This window comes from Pseudochaenichthys georgianus, chromosome 11 (genome assembly GCF_902827115.2).
Source record: "Pseudochaenichthys georgianus chromosome 11, fPseGeo1.2, whole genome shotgun sequence".
Classification (NCBI taxonomy): domain Eukaryota; kingdom Metazoa; phylum Chordata; class Actinopteri; order Perciformes; family Channichthyidae; genus Pseudochaenichthys; species Pseudochaenichthys georgianus.
Window position 1 is genome coordinate 29,674,790 of NC_047513.1, and position 24,347 is coordinate 29,699,136.

Below are 24,347 nucleotides of genomic sequence, written 5' to 3' on the forward strand. Positions count from 1 at the left end.
CCTGGAAGCAGATGTCAGCGACAGACTGCCTGCCCACGGCCGGGCTGAAAGTGTGAGGGGGGGTCATTACAGCCAATCAGGGAACTGCAGGGCTACACACACGCGCACACACACGCGCACACACACACACACACACACGCACACACCACTTACACACTCCTCTCCACTGGCCCTTCTTCGCTCTGATGAAATGCAGCAGGTCACATCTGAACTGAATCCGTTTCTCTGTAACCTGCAGCAGATCAACCGTGTGCCATTTAGTCGCTGAGGCGTGAGATAACAGGAGTCAGATTGTGTGAATTGGAGAAAAGATGACCAGCTCGACCTGTGGAAGTTAACGCCTGAACAGACACGAATCATGCCGTGACCCCAGTGCATGATGGGTAAATTTATTATCTGATTATTATTAGACAGCTACAAAAATGCTTAGCTTTTCAATAAGCAAGAATTTAAATAGGTCTATGACGGTAAGTAAGACAAAATATGTTTGGAAATGTTTTACATCTTTTAATCCACACCATAACAACATCTGGAACTTTTGCAGAACATGAACAAAAACGTATATACAGTAACGCACTACAGGAAAGGGAAAACCCTTAAAAGCATAGTAGGGACGGTATGGTTTTAGCAATACATAGCGTACAGAAATACTTATATATTGACTGGCAAATCATATATACTGCAGTTACCTAGAAGATTGTCTTGGCATACAATTTACTTTTACTTCCCATTCACGACAATAGCTCAAGATATTACACGCAACAATAACCTGATGCATTCAGACAGAGAAGAATGACTCTGATTGAACGGTGATGAGGTATATTATCTGAATAGGAACTCATAAACACGTCTCCTGCTGTTCCATGCTTTCTGAACGTGTTTAAAACTCCAGGTGTAACACTGGATTACAGATAAAGCACTGCAAAGACTCCGGAGGAAGAACAGCTGTGAAAAAACAGAGAAACTGGGTCAGAAGGAGCAACAAAAGTCGACAGAGTTGAAGATGAGAAGGAACATTTCCAGCAGGCAATAAGGAAGTAAGATGGTCTTTAAAATGTGCAAAGGAGGAGGAGAATAAAGGATGAAGGAAACAAATAAGAGACCCTGACCCAGCCCTTAATAGTCAGCATATGATGACTTATGTGACAGCTGGTGGGATAGAATAAACACAAAGAAACAATTAATCAAATCAGAGACAAGAAGAAGAAAGTACGAGGATGACTGCCTTATTGAAGCAATAACATTCATAGATAAATTGGTACATGACTATGTTTAAAATGTCCATGTTTCTCTTATAGTATAGTCAAACATAGAGCCTTAGAGGTATAACAACCTCTGTTCCTCAAATAAATACAAGCTAGCACTGTAATGGCGCATTTCCACTACCCAAAATCGAGGTTCTTTCCGGGCCAACAACCGGGCTGAGTATGCTAAACTAGTGAGAGAATCGCTGGCAAGGGGGCTACAACTACAACAAAATGAACATATTTTACCGTGATTTAATTGTAATTGTAAGGCCGAAGTAACAACATACTGATACCGGTTAGTAATACCATGAATTAATGCTTTGACAAGTCTGCAGACAGACGGCAGGCGAAAAACCTTTTAAAGTGCGTGTTTTCTGAATGGAGATCGGCTAAGCTAACGTATATGCTCCGACCGTCCACACTCACAACAACGGCCTACAGACATAAATAAACTAGCGACTGTATTCTCCATGACACAGGCAGTCTGTGGTTTGTGCTTGTTTAACTTTTGTCTAGTTTCTGAACAGATATGAGGAGCTGTGAGTTCTGAGGGCTGACAGCTAACGGCTGATGTTGCTTTTGTGTTTTGCAAGATGACGTCACGGCTGCGCCTACACTGCGTTGCTATAGTTACTACCCCAGTTCCTAAACTGTAATGGAAACGCAGCATAAAGTGAGCCTGGCCTACCAAGGCCTAACTATACCATACTATGCCGTGCGAGGCCCTGCAGTGGAGATGCGCCATAACTAACCCCTGCCAGGGCCGAAAAAACAACCTGTGTGGTTTTAAGCGGGAATACTTTTTAAATCCCATTTTAGGTTGGCAATGGCTTCGACAAGATTTGTTTCCTGTTGTCACTGCAGCCCAGCGTGAATCCAGCCGCACACAGTCCACTGCCTTCACAACATCAACAAGTATGGAGTGACAGGCTCAGAACAGGAAACACAACTAGCCCCCATCCATTCAAGTAGGGAAAGGTTTTCCAATTTACATCAGCTGTTGGGAGACAAGAGATTAATGGTGCAGTTTCCCACCGTTTAAGCTAGGTTTGTAGTTTGACTCAGACCCAAAATAACAGACTTACAATAACATCACAATGTCAATCTTTTCAAGAAGGTGGTTGAAGGAAGGACGGATGCAGCTGCTGGGAAACTATTAGTGGAATACTGATTTACATTAGCCACATTGGGAAGTAGGAATATTCTCTTTTTTGGACTAAGGGCAGAAAACTGAATATTTAGTTCATTTAGTTGTAGTAACTTCTTCTATCAGATCAGAAACCCTCATTTGTCTCATTCCAGATGACATGGAAATATAGGAAACACAGAATAATACTTCTTATCAGAATCAATTGCAATATATAGTGGTGTATCATCTGCATGAGAACAAATCCAGAGGGAGTGTCTAAGATGGCATTTCCATGAAAAATAAGTAAATAGGAAAGGAAATATGACCCCAGGATGGAGCCCTGAGGCACCCCAAATGTGACCTGGCTTCCAAGCAAAACCACTAGGTCTTTTATTGTGAACAGCAGGGTATAAAATACCCATAATCAGACTCAAAGGCAGACGGAAAAATCTATGTTAACATGTTTAACACTCACAGTTTCTGAAAAAACAACCCAAAGGTTTATTCACTCAACGGTCTTATCCTTTTATACCAATATTTAAAAATCACCACAAATGATGGATTCATGTTCATAAAAAAAGGAACTTGCAACACTTTTAAAGGTCCCCTGCTATACTGTTCTTCATCAATATATTATAGGTCTCAGGTATATACAATCAATCAATGAATCAATCAATCAATCAATGTGTATTTATATAGCCCAATATCACAAATGTTACATTTGTCTCAGTGGACTTCACAGTGTGTACAGAATATCAGTATGACAATACGACACCCTCTGTCCTTAGACCCTCACATCGTACAAGGAAAAACTTCCAAAGAAAACCCAGTTTAAAGGGAAAAATGGGAGAAACCTCAGGGAGAGCAACAGAGGAGGGATCCCTCTCCCAGGACGGACAGACGTGCAATAGATGCCGTATGTAAATTGAAAAGATAATACATTTGCAACATAGGTAAGATAAGATAAGACTTTATTCATCCCGAAGGAAATTGTTGTGCCAGAGTAACAAAATACAATAAACACAATAAACACAGCAGCAAAACTGTACACTAAAAGTGCAGCAAAAAGAGCAATTAAACATCCACAGACAACATGAAACACAATCAATGCAATTATTATTAGCAGTATTTAGTAGTTAGTAGTGCAAACAATAAAACGTAGTGGCAGTTACGTAATTGCACGTTATCATAGCATTATTAAAAATACTAATAATAATAATATAATATTGCACATAGTTATATATATAGCAGCGAGTGTATTGCAATGATGTTAATTATATTGATATGTATATTACACATAGTGTTGGTGTGGAAGTTCTCAGTGCCCTTTACTTAGGGGTAGTAGTCCAAATGTTTGGGAATGCATGTGTGTATAATAGGAAATCAAATCAAATCAAATCAAGTTTTATTTATATAGCACATTTATAAACGATTTGTGGTCGAGCCAAAGTGCTGTACATATAATAAAAATAGCCTACAGTAGAGACACTTTACAGCAAATACAACAGCACAGATTGTTCAGAATATCAGTATGAGAAAAACGACACCCTCTGTCCTTAGACCCTCTGTCCTTAGACCCTCTGTCCTTAGACCCTCACATCGTACAAGGAAAAACTTCCAGAGAAAACCCACAGTTTAAGGGGGAAAAAAAGGGAGAAACCTCAGGGAGAGCAACAGAGGAGGGATCCCTCTCCCAGGACGGATAGACGTTCAATAGATGCCGTGCGTAAATCGAAGAGATAATACATTTTACAGCATATAGACCGAATGTTTAGGAAATGCATGTGTCTGTAATAAGAAGATGAATCCACGAGGATGTCAGCTACAATCCTGTGGAAGCCATCAGGGAAACAGCATGACGAGACCCAGGAAGATGAATCCACGAGGATATCCATCCAGGACCGATGATCCAGGACCACAGCCACGACTCACGATCCAGGGCTCGCGATCCAGGACACAGGACCACAGGATCATCCATGACTCCGGATCCCAGCGTATATAGACACCAAAAAGAAAGACATTTGGGGAAGCTGGGTTAATGGGAACATGAGAGTACACAGGTACAGACAGAGAGAAGGAAGAAGTAAGATGTCCCCCGACAAACTAAGCCTATATCAGCAAAACTAGGGGCTGAATCTAATCAGCCCTAACTATAAGCTTTATCAAAAAGGAAGGTCTTAAGCGCACTCTTAAAAACGGATAGGGTGTCTGCCGCCCGAACACAAACTGGAAGCTGATTCCACAAATGTGGAGCTTGATAAGAAAAGGCTCTGGCTCCCATTGTACTTTTAGAGACTCTAGGAACAACCAACAACCCTGCATTCTTGGAACGCAATGCCCTAGTAGGACAATAGGGTATAATGAGTTCTTTAAGGTAAGATGGCGCGTGCCCATTAAGGGCTTTGTAGGCGAGAAGAACATTTTTAAATTCTATCCTGTGTTCTATAGGGAGCCAGTGTAAGGCAGCCAGAACAGGAGTAATGTGGTCCCTTTTCCTAACTCTGGTTAGTACACGAGCCGCAGCATTTTGAATCAGCTGAAGCGACTTGACTGACTTCTTGGTACTCCCTGATAATAAAGAGTTACAATAATCCAGCCTAGAAGTAACAAATGCATGGACTAGTTTCTCTGCATCGTTTTGAGGCAAGATATGCCTGATTTTTCCAATGTTACGTAGATGGAAGTAGGCAGTCCTTCAAATTGATTTTATGTGGGCGTTAAAGGATAAATTCTGATCAAATATAACACCAAGATTCCTTACAGTCTCACTGGAGGCCAAATTAATGCCATCCATAGTTAGTATATCTTTAGATAATTTGTTTCGTAGATTCTTCAGTTTTGGTCGTGTTTAACATCAAAAAGTTTATGGTTATCCACGTTTTTAAGTCCTTGAGGCAGTCTTGAATTTTATTTAGATGATTAATTTCATCAGGCTTGATTGATAAATATAATTGAGTATCATCCGCATAACAATGAAAGTTTACAGAATGATTTCTTATAATATTGCCTAACGGAAGCATATATAATGTGAACAAAGAAGGTCCGAGCACTGAGCCCTGTGGCACTCCATGGCTAACTTTGGTTTGCGTGGAATATTCATCGTTGACACGTACAAACTGAGAGCGTTCAGATAGATAGGACCTAAACCAGCCTAAAGCAGTTCCCTGTATGCCAACTAAGTGCTCTCGTCTTTGCAATAGGATATCATGGTCGATAGTATCAAATGCAGCACTGAGATCGAGCAAAACAAGAATAGAGACAAGTCCCTTGTCTGAGGCTATTAGAATATCATTTGTGACTTTAACCAGAGCTGTCGCTGTGCTATGATGTGTTCTAAAGCCAGACTGAACATTTTCAAATAAAGCATTGTTTTTTAAGTAATCACACAGCTGTTTTGCGACCGTTTTCTCAAGAATATTTGAGATGAACGGAAGATTAGAAATAGGTCTATAGTTGGCTCAAACCTCTGGACCGAGGTTGTGCTTTGTTGTTGCTGCTCTCGCTTTACGCAGTGCTTTCTTATATTCATTGAGAGTAATATGCCAAATTAAACGAGATTCTTCAAGTTTAGTGGAACGCCATATCCTTTCAAGTTGTCTCGACTTTTGCTTTATTTTGCGGGTTTCGGCATTATGCCATGGAGCTAATCTATGTTGTTTTATTTTCTTCTTTTTCAAAGGAGCAACAGAGTCTAATTTTATTCGCAGCGCATCTGTAGCACTATCAACAACATGATCAATTTGGGGTGGTGTACATTTTGTATACGTTTCCTCCCGAGTTAAGCATTGGTGGAATCTCTTCCTTAAATGTGGCTATAGCACTAACAGATAGGTTTCTGCTGCAGGAGCTTTTGACTAATGCTTTGTAGTCTCGTAATAGTACTTCAAAAGTTACTAAGAAATGGTGGGATAAAGCAGGATTATGCGGTTCGACTAATAGTTGCTCAATTTCAATACCATAAGTCAGAACAAGGTCGAGAGTGTGATTATAGCAGTGGTTTATTTACACTCTGATGAAAACCAACAGAATCTAAAATAGAGTTAAATGCAACAGTAAGGCTATTTTTATCATCGTCAACATGAATATTAAAGTCACCTACGATAATTACTTTGTCTGTTTTAAGAACCAAAGTTGATAAAAACTCAGAGAATTCTGATAAGAATTCTGAATAAGGACCTGGTGCACGATACACTGTAACAAATGAGATTGGCTGCAAAGTTTTCCAGGTCGGATGCGTAAGACTAAAAAGGAGGCTTTCAAAGGAGGTATAATTTAATTTTGGTTTAGTATTGATAAGTAAACTTGAGTCAAAGATTGCTGCAACTCCACCTCCTCGGCCTGTGCCTCGGGCAATATGAGTATTGATCTATACAAAACATGTCTCTGAAGTGATTGGCTCCAAACACCAAACAGATCGTTGCAGCATTACCCATAATCCCCTCTGTTTCAGCCCTGTTTCCAAAGTGCTGATTCTCTGTCTGTTACTTTAGATGAAAATAAGGAGCCCCTCCCCACGCCCCTCTGGGAGAGATTTGGTTCAACAGAACACAAGAACACAATGGTGCTCTAGGAGGAGATTCAGGTGATAAGGGGGGGGGGGTTACCTTGGGTGCTGATTGGCTAATGGTTACACAAGACAACACACCGTTATGACATCATAAAGTGGCCAAAATCTGATCAGCTCATTTTCAGACAGGTTTTTATAGAACAAAGAGAATCTTTGTTCCTGAAACTTTCAGAGTCTCTTTCCACAGAGGGGACACATGTTGATGTAGAAGAGACATGAAGAAGAGGGGACACATGTTGATGTAGAAGAGACATGAAGAAGAGGGGACACATGTTGATGTAGAAGAGACATGAAGAAGAGGGGACACATGTTGATGTAGAAGAGACGTGGAGAAGAGGGGACACATGTTGATGTAGAAGAGACATGAAGAAGTGGATTTTGCATAATAGGTGACTTTTAACATCCACAGTTTCTGAAAAAACATCAGTGGAACCCAAAGGTTTATTCACTCAACGGTCTTGTACTAATATTTAAAAATCACCACAAATGAGGGATTCATGTCAATAAAAAAAGGGACTTGCAACCAAGCGATCAGCAACAATGCCCTTCCTCCCTCTGTTTCAGAAAGGCACACACAGTGAGGACAGAGCGTACAGTAGCTCCAGGCCCAGATGGTGCTCCTTCCCCACCACTGACACTGTTACATAAGTGGATTGAGCCCAGGGACGGAGGCCTGCATGCCTGCTTCACTGAGCCACAGTGGTGCATGGGATGCTTTCTGTGGAAAGATGGAAAAAAATGCGAGAAGGAGAAGGGGGGGGGGGGGATGTATCTGGTGCTTTAGCCTGGAGAGACAGACGGTTTTAAATAGCTCTAATCCCACCCCCATCCTCGCACATGCATTCGGCCACTTTCCTGCCACTGGGTCTCGACGAGGTATCGGGAAAACACAGCCTCCTCTGCTCAGATCTGGAGGGTGTGTGGGCGGGGAGCTGTATGCGGATGTATGCATGTATAGACCTATGTATGGGCGTGCACGGGTGTGTGTGTGCATGGTAAAATGGTGCATGGTCCGATAAACATTCCTGTTGTCATCTTGCAATATACTAATTTATTTTTGCAGTTTATTTATTTATTTGGTTTGTTATTTGATCTTTTCTTGAATATAATTTACCTCTGTTATGTAGTTGTTGGTTTATTTGTTTGTTTATTTATCTGTTTATTTATTTGTTGTTTTGTTTGATTGTTTGTTTTTCAATGACAAATGTATTCCTTAAAGAAAAAATTATAACAAATTAAATAATATATATTAAATATATGTTAATAATTTAGTTTTTGGGAGAATGGGTGGGATTAAATAAGTATAAACTTCTTCCCACCCCTTTCCAGATGTGTAATTATGTATTTGTTTATACATAATAATATTTTTGTATATCAATTTGACACTGCTTAAGTTTGTTTGTTTTATACATTCGAAATAAATCAAATCAAATATAAATAGTTATCACCGTATTTCATTTTGTCTTATTCAACATTATTTAATTTCATATTCTGTTCTTGTACATATCCCATATTCTATTGACATGAAAATAGACTTCTTGCAGTATTTTGTATTTTATTATATGCATTGTTGGAGGAGCTCAGGTCAGAAGAATTTCATTGCCATTTCTCCACTGTAGCTTTGTGCATATGACAATAAACCCTTTGAAAAACAAATGGTAGAAGGTGTAAGTGTGTGACGTGAATGTTGAGGCGCTCCAAGCAGAGAGGCTGGGAGTTAGAAGTGAAGGACAAATCACAGGGTTTGGTCAGAACAAGGACACGTTAATGACCTTGGGCTGCGATAAATCCACAAAATGAGGCTATTCTGGCCGGCATCGTGTCCCTGGCTTTCTTTTTTTTCTTCCGAATGCTGTTTATGCAAATGCCTTCATTCCTAGATAAAAGAACAAGGTTACAGAAGAACCTTCTCCTGCCTGCGTGCAAAGGACCCAGAGCACATCTTATTCTCCTATTCCCTTCAGAGATGTTCAACCACTGTGCCGTGAGAGATGGTCAGGTGTGCCGCGGGAAATTGTCCAATACCACTTAATCGGTTCAAATAAATATCCAAAAGTGGCATGTTCCAAAGCAAGCTTAAACATCCTGTCACGAAACACCTGTCACTTCAAAACAAGAACATGGGCAATTTGTTCGCCTGCGTAAACAAACTGAGAAACTGGTTAAAGCTCTCAAAGCTAGCTACTTAGGAGCTTAACTGATAGCCAAATAGAGAGACTTGTCATTAAACTATCATTATATATAAGCTGTATTAGGCTAGAACGAGTCACTTAGTAACTGCTTTGGTTGTATGGTTGCTAGGGGATTTCTTTAATGTAAAAGATGTACCAAGGCTCCAAACAGGTGGAAAAACACTGCCCTACACCACCATCCACTCACATGTGGTTAAATGCCATACCTATCAACAAAAGCTCATCCAGTCCTCCTTTTCCCTGCCTTCCTTCACCTTTCCATCACAACAACACCACCTCTGTTCTCCCTTTTCTGCCTCCATCTCTACTTCTTTCATTCATTGCCTCCCTCAGAGGCAGCCATCTCCTCCCCTTCATTGTCCCCATGTCTTTTGTTGCCCTCCTTAACAAAAGAGAACACTTGAAGATGCGATGTGTGTGTGTGTGTGTGCGTGCTTCATTTCCTCCAGACTGGCTGTTAGGGTATAATAGCTGGTGTGTAACGGGGTGTGTGTTGTATGCAGAGTTAGCGCACTGCCTCTTTAAGTCGGAGAGAGAGTGACAGCTTGCAGCTATGCTTGGTTCTTACCCCCCCTGCCATTACTGCTACACACTGCTGTTTGCTGCCACACACATGCACTTTGTGAGCATTATCTTATGCACAATGAGTCATTGTGGTGCACGAAGCAGGCCCACCAAGAGGGCTTTTGGTGAGTGTTGCGCTGTGAAAACACACATTTGCATCAGCTTCTAAAAAACCTTTAGAGGTATATGTGAGTTTATTGTGAGGGAAAGTGATGATTGTTTGAAGATACTACAAATAATCACAATACGTTGATGTCCATAGTCTGGCATTCTTGAGTTAACTGAATAATATAAAAATAAGAAATAAACTTAAAAGTGATTCTAATTTATATTTATATTTCCGACAACACAATCCCACATCAAGATGCAATAACTTAAAGGTGCCATTTCTTCCCCTGCATATGAGAAGGGAAGCTTGAACATGTGTTTAGTGCCTGACGGGTAATGGCACGACAAAGTGTATTCCAAAAAATAGGATGTGCTGTAGAGATGATGACGCAGCAATAACAAAAAAACACGACCGTTTTTTTGTCATTTTAACACCAATTCTGGCGGGACAAAGCTAACATGAAAACTGTCTCTTCGGTCTCTCTTTCTTCTAATGTCACCAATGAGTTGCATGTCAAAATCCTCCACAGTTTAAATGTAGGCTTTAGATTAATAAGGAAATGGAAAAACCTTAGCTTTCCTGCAGCTCTTACACACTCAAAACCAAATGTCTCAGACTCTGCTAGAGACGATAATCATACATAACAATCACATACGCACCTGTTCTACTATCAACAGCAGTGCTGCAACCATTTGCTCCTTGCTCTCAGTTTGTGATGATACTGTCATAGAGGTGCGTAAATGCTAAACACACATTACTGATTCATGGTGCGACTGCTGCTTTCTCATTTTACACTGTAATAGCTGTCATGAGGACCCATTAAGAAATCAATAACATATTCTTACTGCCGTGCATTTGTTTAAAGGGAACATGTCAGTGATGTTTGGCAGCGCTGAAAGGTGTTTTCCACCGGCTCGTATGCTGGAGGAGAATGTCACGATAAAAAGAATATTATAGTACTTGTGAATTATAGCATTTGTCACGGCTGTCATTCATCTCCCTCCGGCTGAGTCAACACTCAAAGACTCGTGTTTTCACCTTCTTGTTAAACCTGCAGTGCGTTTAGCATCGTGAGAGTCCTTTAGTGCTCTGGCTTCACAATCAGAGACATTCAGCAGGGGCAGGGGCAGGGGCAGGGGCAGGGGCAGGGGCAGGGGCAGGGGCAGGGGCAGGGGCAGGGGCGGGATCAACCTCTAACAACAACAAAAAGCCTAACCCTGTGTAATGTTGTTTTTATAGGTAATAATGTAAGCTTTGTTCGTTCCAGGTTTAATATGTGCAATAAGTTCATTTCAATAACTTTTGCAATAAACATTGAACCAGTCCGGCCCTCGACTAGCACCCATTTTTTTTATTTTGGCCCACTGTTTAACTGTGTAAGAACTTTTGAATGTAGCATGTAACGACTGTAAAGTTGGTAGTAAAGCCGTCCCATTTCTTCCATTTTGTTTCGACAGAGCAAAATCAAAACGAGTAGCGCTTCAATACAATCGGCCATTGTTGTTGTTGTTGTTGTTGATGTGAGGGGGTTCCGCGCGGTTTGGCTTTATGAAGCAGGCACGCAAACGGTTACGTCATGACGCAGCACCAGTCGGGCTCTGAGCGGTGTGAACAGAACAGGAGCTGAACCGAAGAACCGGTTCCGAACCAGAAAAGCTCTAGCACGGAGCTAGAACGGGAAAAGCCTTGGTGTGAAAGGGGCAATAGTGCAGGTTGGAAGGAGACTTAACGATAGGGTTCAGTAAAGAGTTTCCGTAATGCTAGGTTGGTCAGTTATATCGAGGAGATTGTGAAAAGCTAAACTCTACAAACTTGTGTAAAATGTGTTTTCCAGGTGTGCAAGGACTGAGTGGAGATCTGTTGATCGATTGGCTCTGTATGAAACAGGTGAGGGTCCAGGCTAGCTTGTTGTTTTCATATCCTGAAAAACCTGTTTCTTTAGAGCTCTTCATCAGAATGGAGGTCAGTGCCAAAGGGCGGGAATAGTTTAGACACTGGAGACTTTTTAGGTACGGGTCAGAGGTGACTGTTTTGAAGCAGGTAGGAACCCTGTTAGCTTGGGCACCGTACACTAAGAGTTAACCTAAAAGTAATTACATAGGCCATATTCTGCTGATGTTCAGGTGTATATCAGTGTAGTGTCTCTGTGACATGTCTCCTTGCTTTAAAGGAGACCTATCATGCTATATTTGAATGATATATTGTAGGGCCATACCTATATAAGGTATATTTATACGTGTGTCCTTGGGCAAGACACTTCACCTGAACTTGCTCCTGTGGGTATTGTCCACAGTATCTGACCATTGCATGTATGATATATGTGTAATGTGTGTATATGTAAAGCGCTTTGAGTCATTGATAAAGCGCTATAATAAATGTAAGGAATTATTATTATTATTGTTTTCTTTTTCAAAATACCAAACAGATCATGCATTTTAGCCATGCCTCATTTCGCTCTATTTTGCTCTCCTCCACCCTGTCTGTGCATGCGCTGCAGCTGACCACGCCCCCCTGCAAAGGAGGGGGCCGAGTTACGAGCGTCATGTTACCATGCTGTTACCATGCTGTTACCATGCTGTTACCATGCTGTTACCATGCCACGGCAACCTCTCATTCCCCTGATTGGTGGAGAGTTGGCCATATAGGCGGAGCTCCTCGTCACTGACGTCAAACTATTTTCAAATCTGTATCAGTCGGTATCAGATCAGTTAAACAGACTGCCGAACATATAATTACCACCTGCCCTTTATATAGACCACCCTCGGAAGCCAGCCTCTTCGACTTAGGACCAGAGATGCGGGCATGGCTACACGACACCGAGTTGGACCTCTGACGTTACACGAAAGAAGAAGAAGATCAGTTAAAGCCCCGTTTTTAGAGATTTGGGTATGGAGGAAAAGAGAGAGGGTTGTGTTTTCTGACACTTGGTGAGTTCCCTGACACACCGGGGACACATATTCATGTATAAAAGACGTACAGGTGCATTTTGCATGATAGGTCCCCTTTAATGTTGTAAAACGCTCATTATTTTTCTCATACTGCCTGTGCTGCAGCACCTCTTTTCACCCTCTGTCTGAAACCAGAGCCTAGTCTGCTCTGATTGGTTAGCTGGCTGGCTCTGTTGTGATTGGTCAACCAGCTTAGAGATGTCCCGCCCCTTAGCCTATCACGTACAATGTGATTGAGCACAAGCCAATAGAAGAGCGAGTGGTACGTAGTGATGTCATTATGTTCCTGAAGTGAATGGGGTGCAATGGAGGCTTTTCAGGCTCTATTGAGGCACTTTTAATGGAATGAACGGAGAGCTATTTGGAGATACGTTTTCTTAACTTACTAGCATGCTATTGGTTAGCATTCTAGCGTTATTTGTTTCCCCACCAGCCCCACGAGGTGTACATGTCATTGTGCTTCAAACACTGTGTTTGGTGCCTCAGGAATGCTGTTTTTAAAGGCTTACCTGCCAGTAAGCATCACATGTGGCCAACTGCTTGGAGATGATCACGTACAATGTGTTGGAGCGCTTAGCCAATAGGAGCGCAAGTGATATATTCCGTAAGTAAACAAAGGAGTCCAATGGAGGTTTTCAGGCGGGGCGGAGTGTGTGGAGAGCAACTCCTTCTGAAGGGAACACAGGGATTTTAGCCTTTGCAGACCATTAACGTGCACTAAAACCTATATAAGACACCACAGGAAAGAGGAAACCACAGAAAGGCAAAAAGGGCCTCTTTAAATAAATGTTAAGCAGTAAAAAGTACAATATTTGAATCTGAAATGTAGAGTCGTAGAGGGATAAAGAGTACACATATGTTTAAAAACGACTTACAATACTTGAGTAAATGTACTCCAACCATTTAATTTCCAACTCTGCACATACTGTACAAAATATCCCAGTAACCCATGTAATACTTGTTGATATATATCAGTGTGTATTATTTTAAACCACCAATTGTGTTTCTTGCTTCGCGATAAAACACCAGTTACAGTAAAGACAATAAAAGACAATTATCAGTGTCATGAGCAGCGTTTCCTAACGAGTGATTACTGAGCTTCTCTGTTCTGTCTTAACCAGCGCCTCCCCCCCCCCTCTCATCCCAATCTTCCCATCATGCTCCAGGCTAACTAAACAGATCCTTTGTTTAGGGTCTTATAGGAGCCATAAAAAAGCAGACTTTGTTCTACTCTCCCTCTCTCTCTGTCATCCTCCCCCCTTCCTCTTGTTCCTCCCCACCAGCAGATGGTTAATGATTCATGGCCAGGGAGCACACGTGCTATAGTGAGTGTAGCATTACTCCATGGACATGCAGAGAACAGGGTGACATACTGTGTTATTTAGGGCTCCAGCAATATGGCCCTTTGTGTTAGCAGATGATCATTTGTGCCAATATTTAATATGCTAAATAACATGATTATAGGAGGAGACAGGACAGACATGCCAACTGGTAGATATCAACATTAAATAATAATTAAATATTGGATTCTTATTACATTTGCAAAAAAGGGACTCTTTAAATAAATGTTATGCTGTAAAAAGTAAAATATTTGACTCTGAAATGTAGAGGGATAAAGTATAAATATGTTAAAAAGCGACTTACAATACTTGAGTAAATGTACTCAGTTAATTTCCAACACTGCAATATGGTGAATAACATGATTATAGGAGGAGACAGTACAGACATGTCAACTGGTAGAAACTGATTATTAACGTTGGATAAAGCCGGGTTTCAATTTTTTTGCATTGTATATTTTTACAGATTGGATTCTGGACATCTCTGAGCATCACTCCATAACTGTGGCATTGTATCGAGGGCCACAGTGACGCGTCCTAAAACCCAGAAGTGAGTTAGCATTTCACCACTTCCGGTTCCCTCGTCTCAGAGCCAATGGGATCTCTCCATAGGAGTTTGGAAAGTATCTGAAATAAGGTCTGTGGTTGAGACGCATTGAAGAGACGGATCACGTTTTGTTCAGCGACATTAAATCCATCCGCAGTGATTTCTGAAGAGTTGACGTGTCTGAAAAACGATGGTTGTTAACAAGTGGCTGAATAGGACTACAGAAGTTGTCGTCATTACGCCGAACACGTAAACACTCTCACTAAACTGTTACAACAAACGCTTCAACTCGAACAATTTAGAATCTGTATTTTTGAATATGGATCTGAAGTCGGCGTGACGTTGAAGACGCGACCCTGCTGTAGTTCGTTTATAGCATAACGTTAGCATTTTGCTTCTGGCGACTAGATTTATGATTAGAAAATCATAAAAGTAGGGTCGACATGTGGAGATTATCCGGCTGAACAAAACGTGATCCGTCTCTTAAATGTGTTTCAACCACAGACCTGATTTCCAGCTAGTTTCCAAAAACCCTATGGAGAAATTGCATTGAAGGAACAGGAAGGAGTTTACTTCCGGGTTTTAGGACGCGTCACTGCGGCACTCTATTATGCATATTAGCACGAGTTAAACGGGCCCTATTATATACTGTATATATGTTGTTCCTCTCCTGTAGTGTGTTATAGAGGTTTGAGTGCATGTAAATGGTCGGCAAAGGCTAAAATCCCTGTTTTTCCTCCAGAGGGATTTTCTCAAAAAGCATTAAGGGCCTCTTTAAGGAATACAGAAAATATTTGACCAAAGCCACTTTTATTATTATGTAACTAAGTGACGTCTGCATGTTATATGTTCTAAAGCAAGTAGGCTGAAGCTTACAGAGTCAGGATACAGTAGAGTATAATCAGGTTGGCTTTAAATGCATTAGCGTTGCTTCTGGATGCAACAACATGATCTGCTCATTTAGTTCAGCTACAAGATTACAGCCGTCCTCTTTCAATTCCTTTCATTCCTTTTTCCTGACCCTGACATGGTGCCACGTTCGAGTTTGGAAGCAGATTCTTCAAATGTCTTTCCCGTTGAGCTCACAAATGTTTGGCATGAGAGAAATGTGTGTGTGGAGGAGAAAGTAGAGAAAGTGGGATGTGACCTCATTTCTCGGCTTTACGTTGTTCCTTAATGCGCCAGGGAGCACGGAAAGCCTCAGCTTTACGCTACACCGTTTTTAGATTAAGTCGGCAGAGTGAAGTGTGTGTGTGTAAATCCATCATACAGTTGGAAAGTGGCTGTGGACAAGAGTTTAATCACTTCCACTCATTGTCTGAACCCGTCTGCAGGAAGGAGTGGATGGAGAAAGAGACATTTCCTTCCAACAAACTGTCACCTTGTGGGTTTCTGTTGAGCAGAAGTGCTTTCAGGTGGCTAATGGGCAGCTGCTAGTGTCTTCGTATTCTTCTTCTTGTGTGTAGGTGGTGTTGGTAGATAGAGTGAGATGTGTAACGGGAGGAGAGGTGTGTTAAGTTAAGAAAGAGGACAAGAACTGGGGGAGGTGGAGCGTAAAAAAACCAGATGCAAGCAGAGATATGTGGAAGAGATGGAGGGTTATCTGATTAAGATTTAAAGATGACAAGGAAAAAGATATGCAGGTTCAGAGACGACGATTTACGGCTTTGACTTTGAGAAACACTTCTTTGATATCGACCGTCTGTCCAAACAACGAAAGTCCAAGGCAAGTGTACTCAGAAAGCACATTTCACATTAAGACAACAAAACATTAAAAGCATTAAAAAGGGCGTATTCTACTCATGTTCAGGTGTTTATCAGTATGTAGTGTCTCAACTTTAAAGAGTCCTCTCCTGCTGATGTTCAGGTGTGTATCAGTATGTAGTGTCTCTACTTTAAAGAGTCCTCTCCTGCTGATGTTCAGGTGTTTATCAGTATGTAGTGTCTCTACTTTAAAGAGTCCTCTCCTGCTGATGTTCAGGTGTGTATCAGTATGTAGTGTCTCTACTTTAAAGAGTCCTCTCCTGCTGATGTTCAGGTGTATATCAGTATGTAGTGTCTCTACTTTAAAGAGTCCTCTCCTGCTGATGTTCAGGTGTATATCAGTATGTAGTGTCTCTACTTTAAAGAGTCCTCTCCTGCTGATGTTCAGGTGTGTATCAGTATGTAGTGTCTCTACTTTAAAGAGTCCTCTCCTGCTGATGTTCAGGTGTATATCAGTATGTAGTGTCTCTACTTTAAAGAGTCCTCTCCTGCTGATGTTCAGGTGTGTATCAGTATGTAGTGTCTCTACTTTAAAGAGTCCTCTCCTGCTGATGTTCAGGTGTATATCAGTATGTAGTGTCTCTACTTTAAAGAGTCCTCTCCTGCTGATGTTCAGGTGTATATCAGTATGTAGTGTCTCTACTTTAAAGAGTCCTCTCCTGCTGATGTTCAGGTGTGTATCAGTATGTAGTGTCTCTACTTTAAAGAGTCCTCTCCTGCTGATGTTCAGGTGTATATCAGTATGTAGTGTCTCTACTTTAAAGAGTCCTCTCCTGCTGATGTCCAGGTGTATATCAGTATGTAGTGTCTCTACTTTAAAGAGTCCTCTCCTGCTGATGTTCAGGTGTATATCAGTATGTAGTGTCTCTACTTTAAAGAGTCCTCTCCTGCTGATGTTCAGGTGTATATCAGTATGTAGTGTCTCTACTTTAAAGAGTCCTCTCCTGCTGATGTTCAGGTGTATATCAGTATGTAGTGTCTCTACTTTAAAGAGTCATCTCCTGCTGATGTTCAGGTGTATATCAGTATGTAGTGCCTCTACTTTAAAGAGTCCTCTCCTGCTGATGTTCAGGTGTATATCAGTATGTAGTGTCTCTACTTTAAAGAGTCCTCTCCTGCTGATGTTCAGGTGTATATCAGTATGTAGCGTCTCTACTTTAAAGAGTCCTCTCCTGCTGATGTTCAGGTGTATATCAGTATGTAGTGTCTCTACTTTAAAGAGTCCTCTCCTGCTGATGTTCAGGTGTGTATCAGTATGTAGTGTCTCTACTTTAAAGAGTCCTCTCCTGCTGATGTTCAGGTGTATATCAGTATGTAGTGTCTCTACTTTAAAGAGTCCTCTCCTGCTGATGTCCAGGTGTATATCAGTATGTAGTGTCTCTACTTTAAAGAGTCCTCTCCTGCTGATGTTCAGGTGTATATCAGTATGTAGTGTCTCTACTTTAAAGAGTCCTCTCCTGCTGATGTTCAGGTGTATATCAGTATGTAGTGTCTCTACTTTAAAGAGTCCTCTCCTGCTGATGTTCAGGTGTATATCAGTATGTAGTGTCTCTACTTTAAAGAGACATCTCCTGCTGATGTTCAGGTGTATATCAGTATGTAGTGCCTCTACTTTAAAGAGTCCTCTCCTGCTGATGTTCAGGTGTATATCAGTATGTAGTGTCTCTACTTTAAAGAGTCCTCTCCTGCTGATATTCAGGTGTATATCAGTATGTAGTGTCTCTACTTTAAAGAGTCCTCTCCTGCTGATGTTCAGGTGTATATCAGTATGTAGTGTCTCTACTATAAAGAGTCCTCTCCTGCTGATGTTCAGGTGTATATCAGTATGTAGTGTCTCTACTTTAAAGAGTCCTCTCCTGCTGATGTTCAGGTGTATATCAGTATGTAGTGTCTCTACTTTAAAGAGTCCTCTCCTGCTGGTGTTCAGGTGTATATCAGTATGTAGTGTCTCTACTTTAAAGAGTCCTCTCCTGCTGATGTTCAGGTGTATATCAGTATGTAGTGTCTCTACTTTAAAGAGTCCTCTCCTGCTGATGTTCAGGTGTATATCAGAATGTAGTGTCTCTACTTTAAAGAGTCCTCTCCTGCTGATGTTCAGGTGTATATCAGTATGTAGTGTCTCTACTTTAAAGAGTCCTCTCCTGCTGATGTTCAGGTGTATATCAGTATGTAGTGTCTCTACATGTCTTCATGCTTTAATGTTCAAAAAGCTCTTTATTTTTCTCATACTGCCTGTGCTGCAGCACCTCTTTTCACCCTCTGTCTGAAACCAGAGTCTTTGTCAATCACGTACAATGTGTTGGAGCGCTAGCCAATAGGAGCGTGAGTGTTCCATAGTGATGTCACTACGTTGCTGAAGTAAACAAAGGAGTCCAATCAGACCATTTACATGCACAACAACCTATAGGACAGACTACAGGAAAGGGAAACCCAGAAAAGCACAGCAGGGCGTCTTTGAATGTTTCTTCTCAGGAGTTGGACGGGGAGCCAGGAAGACAAAGGCCTTGCTTAGTATTATAAGGTTAAAAAAAAAAACGTACTCCCCACCCTCTCTAATCTAAACTAAACGCATTTTGGCACCACTTTAGCTCGGGTGTGGCTCCATGTCAGACTGAGTAAACCACAGAGGAGTTCTCGTTGTAATCTGAGCCGGAGCTGCTCCCTGCATACAGTAAGCATCCACTCCTAAAGATCATCAGGCTGCGAAAAATAAACGTGTCATGCTGCAGGAATCACTGCTGCTCATTACTCGTGTGCAGTTGTGGAAGGCAACAACACACTCTGTTTTGACACTTGTACTTGAGTATTTTCATTTTAAACTACTTCTGCTCCACTACATTTTGAGGCATATACCATACTTTTTACTCCACTTAATTTATTGTAGTTACTGTAGTGACTTTGTCAATAGAAAAACACATGATTCTTTATTGTACTTCTAATCTACCCGGTATTTTTAAAAGTAACTACAATTGGCCGAACAATGAAAAACTACAACAATACAATTATAACATTGACGAGTATTTGTTGTTGATAGGATAATAATATTCTATAATACTTTAAAAAGAGTCTCTCTACATACTGATTACATTTAATTGTATACTTGTTTTTCTTTTTCCACGAGTATATTATATTCTTGTAATTGCTTTATTTCCTCTAAGCCAATTTAATTGTATTAATTGAATGTGTGAATGCTGACTTGCAGTCCAGTCCATTCCTGCACCATTTCATTTGTGCATGTTATTATATCTTGGCACTATTTTATTCCGTTGCCCCATTTCCTTCTGGCACAGTTTCCAATCCAACAGCTATTCTGTATTTTCGATGAATCTCTCTCGCATCTTGAACTTTGGGAAAAGACATCGGAGAGTTTTTGACCCCCTCGTCGACCCGAGAGAAACATCCTGGCGACTCGTGTCCTGCTGGTTTGTCTTGCAACGTGTTAACCTCTGGACTTTTAACTTGCTGTGACGGCTTTATGAAAATCATTGAACAGAAGGAGACGCGCCACACTGTTAATCACGTCTTCAGGAATGTTCTTGCAACACTTCAGTTACTGATAATCTACAGTTGTTCATTTATGCAAAACTCTGAGTCCTTGTAGTGAATGATGGGATATGGCGTGTTACTCATCAAGACAGTCCATACTAACACGCTTAATGTCATAACAGTTCATACACAGAGGTCAGAGGTCGACACATGCTTTATCTCTCTAAATTCGGCTCCTGATGACCTCTAATTATTTCCCAAATAATGTTTTTAAGATGTCGTATTTTATACTCAAGGAGTCTCGCAGATGGACGGCTGTTGTTTTGATGTTCTTTTACGCTCCTAATACAAAGCAAATTCAATATATTAAAGGTTTACACATTTTATTTGTGTGTTCTGAGTGTACCAGCTGTTTTCTCTTCCTCGTCAGAGAATGACTCAAAGGAAAATCAATCTGGACTGTGACCGGATAGGTTTCATGCTTGATTAAATAACAGAACCAAAAAATAAAACAAAGAGACACAGCTTGCGAAACATAACACCAAATGCACCTTATTCCCAACTGTGGCTCCCAGCAGAAGATTTGGGACTTTCTTCAGACAGATGAGATCAGCAGCTGCAGATGAACAGGTACGGGCACGGATCTCCTGACTGGGGAAACGTGTCAGAGTTCAACCAGTCAGAAGCGTTTGGCCCTTTTCCACTGAGGCGGTTCCCGGGCCAGTTTGAAGCTGCAGCAGGTTGCGAACTAGAGGCTAACAGAGCAACAACAGTTCATTGCGACAGTATAAAGTTGCAGAAGCAATAAAGCTACGTTTGCTAAGTGGCTAGAGCACATGGGACATATGAGATATTATTTAACATACTTTGAAGACAACTAGTTTGCTATTATTGTGGTTAAAACAAGAAGGCTAGCTGCTCAATCAAACCATGTATGTTGAATTAACTACATACGTCTGCTTGCTTCTTCCATTACACATTGGGAAATATGCAGCAGGGGACGCACATGTTGAATCATGGTAGCATACTATAGCTGAGAACAGGATCAAGTTGGAGGAGGCACAGTGCCATTGTTGTTGTTGTTGTTGTTGTTGTTAGTGACATTCACGGTACCTAAACGGTGATGCTATGAACGTCATATTCTACGTCTCGACAAGGATTTGACTGAGAGCTTCACCATGTTTTCATCATGAGCCTGAGTCTTCATCATGTCTTCATCATGTCTTCACCATGAACCTGAGTCTTCATCATGTCTTCATCATGTCTTCACCATGAACCTGAGTCTTCATCATGTCTTCATCATGTCTTCACCATGAACCTGAGTCTTCATCATGTCTTCATCATGTCTTCACCATGAACCTGAGTCTTCATCATGTCTTCATCATGTCTTCACCATGAGCCTGGGTCTTCATCATGTCTTCACCATGAGCCTGAGTCTTCATCATGTCTTCACCATGAGCCTGGGTCTTCATCATGTCTTCACCATGAGTCTGAGTCTTCATCATGTCTTCACCATGAGCCTGAGTCTTCATCATGTCTTCACCATGAGCCTGAGTCTTCATCATGTCTTCACCATGAGTCTGAGTCTTCATCATGTCTTCACCATGAGCCTGAGTCTTCATCATGTCTTCACCATGAGCCTGGGTCTTCATCATGTCTTCACCATGAGCCTGAGTCTTCATCATGTCTTCATCATGTCTTCACCATGAGCCTGAGTCTTCATCATGTCTTCACCATGAGCCTGAGTCTTCATCATGTCTTCACCATGTCTTCATCATATCTTCGTCATGAGCCTGGGTCTTCATCATGTCTTCACCATGTCTTCATCATATCTTCGTCATGAGCCTGGGTCTTCATCATGTCTTCACCATGAGCCTGGGCATTCATCATGCCTTCATCATGTCTTCATCATGTCTTCATCATGTCTTCACCATGAGCCTGAGTCTTCATCATGTCTTCACCATGAGCCTGAGTCTTCTTCATGACTTCACCATGAGCCTGAGTCTTCATCATGTCTTCACCATGAGCCTGGGTCTTCATCATGTCTTCACCATGAGCCTGGGTCTTCATCATGTCTTCACCATGAGTCTGAGTCTTCATCATGTCTTCACCATGAGCCTGAGTCTTCATCATGTCTTCACCATGAGCCTGAGTCTTCATCATGTCTTCACCATGAGCCTGGGTCTTCATCATGTCTTCACCATGAGCCTGAGTCTTCATCATGTCTTCACCATGAGCCTGAGTCTTCATCATGTCTTCACCATGAGCCTGGGTCTTCATCATGTCTTCACCATGAGCCTGAGTCTTCATCATGTCTTCACCATGAGCCTGAGTCTTCATCATGTCTTCACCATGAGCCTGAGTCTTCATCATGTCTTCACCATGTCTTCATCATATCTTCGTCATGAGCCTGGGTCTTCATCATGTCTTCATCATATCTTCGTCATGAGCCTGGGCATTCATCATGCCTTCATCATGTCTTCATCATGTCTTCATCATGTCTTCACCATGAGCCTGAGTCTTCATCATGTCTTCACCATGAGCCTGAGTCTTCATCATGTCTTCACCATGAGTCTGAGTCTTCATCATGTCTTCACCATGAGCCTGAGTCTTCATCATGTCTTCACCATGAGCCTGAGTCTTCATCATGTCTTCACCATGAGCCTGAGTCTTCAGCATGTCTTCACCATGAGCCTGAGTCTTCAGCATGTCTTCACCATGAGCCTGGGTCTTCATCATGTCTTCACCATGTCTTCATCATGTCTTCACCATGAGCCTGAGTCTTCATAATGTCTTCACCATGTCTTCATCATGTCTTCACCATGAGCCTGAGTCTTCATCATGTCTTCACCATGTCTTCATCATGTCTTCACCATGAGCCTGAGTCTTCATCATGAAAGTATTTTGACTTGATGGATTGATTGAAATGCAATCTAATTGTTCAATAATGAAGTCGAACAAACTGCTAGCCAAACCAGCCCCAGCACAGAACTAGAGCAGAAGTGATTTCAGTGAAAAGGGGTCTGAGAGGTTGACTGTATCTGCGGACCACCTGCTGCCTCTCTGACCTGACGTCTGCCAGCGACAGATGACGAGGAAGAAGGCTTCAGGCTCTCAGAAACACTGAAGAAGAAAGAGGAGACTGTCTGAGGCGGCTGGTCCCGACAGGCTTTCATTCAGCAGCATCTGCTCCATCACTGCTCCCTGTGTCCGGACACACTCAATAGGCCGATAGATCGGAGAGACACTCACAGGAAAACAAGCCCTTTCTTTATGTTTTAGTCAATTAAACTTCAAACGACAACAACTGTATGTGAGTACATTCACTTTGGAGAGTTTGACACGATAAGAGGACTGTGCTCGGAGAATAAATGGCGTGTCATGATACTCGGGAATGGGAGGTTATTAAGAGGCAGTCGTTAGAGTCCCTGAATGGAGAGGAATAATGTGGAGGAAGTAACGGCTTTGCCAAAGAGTCCAGAGAGACAGTTTAGAAAAGACTATTTTCAATATCTATTTCAAGTGGGGTTGCCTATTGCCCTGTAGACTGGCTGCAGCAGGGTCTATACACTTTAATGGAGGAGCGAATTTAAGCACAGATTATGGCCACTTCTTGTCAAAGTAAATATTGGATACATTTTTCACGGGCCACATATTGTTCAAACATTATGCCAGTAAAATGGCACTTTTCAAACGGACAAATCAGACGAAGATGTCAGAATTCAGAAAAACACACTTTGAAAGATCTGCCAACACAGATTGGAAATGAAGCTACACATGTGTCAAAATGTAAATGGGCCATTTCAGGTTCAAATATATATCTTTTGTTGTATTTGTATTTATTTATAGAAGGACCATGCATACAAAACATTAATCTCAGCGAAGAGAAGAGATGCAATATGCCAGATTATAGCTAATAGCTCATTTCCATCTGTGGTCCTCAGGCAGGTTCATAACAATCAATAAACAAATAATAACATTGCATGATCTATCAGTCAAACCATTTTAAAACCTGATTTAAGTACAGGTTACGAACATAATATTTAGTACACTTCAAATACACTTAAATAAAAATATCTAATATATAGTATGACAATACAGTTCAAATAAAAAAAACTCAGATTACCGTGTAATAGTGTTTCTCTGCAGGATGCTCAGGCGAGAGACTCTGCCTTCCCAACGACATCTCTCAGCGTTTTTTAAAGCTTTATTATTGCTTAAGCTTTCCTAATTCCAACCCTGGGACCCATGGTCACCCAAGTCAATAATGAACCCATTTCTTGTAAACAACATCTCCCGAACATTATGACATTGAAACGGCATATTTGAGGAGGATAAATAAGGAGAGAAAATAAACTTTGCTCAAGTGAAATGTGTCTTTTTTTGTTCTGTCCCGGCAACATGCTCTAGCAAGATCTCTTTGACCACCTCTAAGTGTGGACATCTTTATCCCTAGA

At 41.4% G+C, this 24,347-nt stretch overlaps 1 long non-coding RNA gene across 1 annotated transcript in view; it reads right to left on the minus strand.

Annotated features, from left to right (window-relative positions):
* Nucleotides 1-518: 518 nt before the first annotated feature.
* Nucleotides 519-24,347, minus strand: part of LOC117455371 (uncharacterized) — a 94,406-nt gene continuing 70,577 nt past the window's right edge. The window contains exon 4 of the long non-coding RNA XR_004553087.2: nucleotides 519-945. This is a non-coding gene — a long non-coding RNA (uncharacterized lncRNA). The remainder of the gene's footprint in view (nucleotides 946-24,347) is intronic.